At 36.2% G+C, this 486-nt stretch overlaps 1 protein-coding gene across 2 annotated transcripts in view; it reads left to right on the forward strand.

Annotated features, from left to right (window-relative positions):
* LOC111388548 (DAR GTPase 3, chloroplastic) overlaps window positions 1–486 on the forward strand; it is a 20,099-nt gene that overhangs the window by 12,919 nt on the left and 6,694 nt on the right. The window lies entirely within an intron of this gene.

Genomic DNA, 486 nt, shown 5'->3' on the forward strand with positions numbered 1-486 from the left:
TGAGTATGCCGAATCGCTAGTTCAAAATTTATTAAGTTTAGATGAACTGAAGTTGGACGTCTTGGATAGGTTGCAAGTTCAAAAGCAAAGAATGACTAAATTTTATAATAAAAAAGTCATAGCCAAGTCGTTCAGCCTGGGTGAACTAGTTTGGAAGACGATACTCCCTTTGGACACCAAGGATCCAAAGTACGGGAAGTGGTCACCCAACTGGGAAGGACCATACAAAATAAGCAATGTATTGCCTAATGGAGCATACCACTTGGAAGATTTAGATGGCACCAAGCACGTAAGATTCATTAATGGCAAGTATTTGAAAAAATATGTTCCTTCTTTATGGGAATGCGAACAGATAAAAACGTAACCAAGCATTCTGGACGATCAAAAAAATAATAAAGACAGAACGAAATACGTTCAAATAAAGTTCTTTATTACCAAACGTTCATTACAAGAATATAAAAGATACAGGTAATAGGCGTGTTACAA

Source organism: Olea europaea, unplaced genomic scaffold (genome assembly GCF_002742605.1).
Source record: "Olea europaea var. sylvestris unplaced genomic scaffold, O_europaea_v1 scaffold505, whole genome shotgun sequence".
Lineage (NCBI taxonomy): Eukaryota > Viridiplantae > Streptophyta > Magnoliopsida > Lamiales > Oleaceae > Olea > Olea europaea.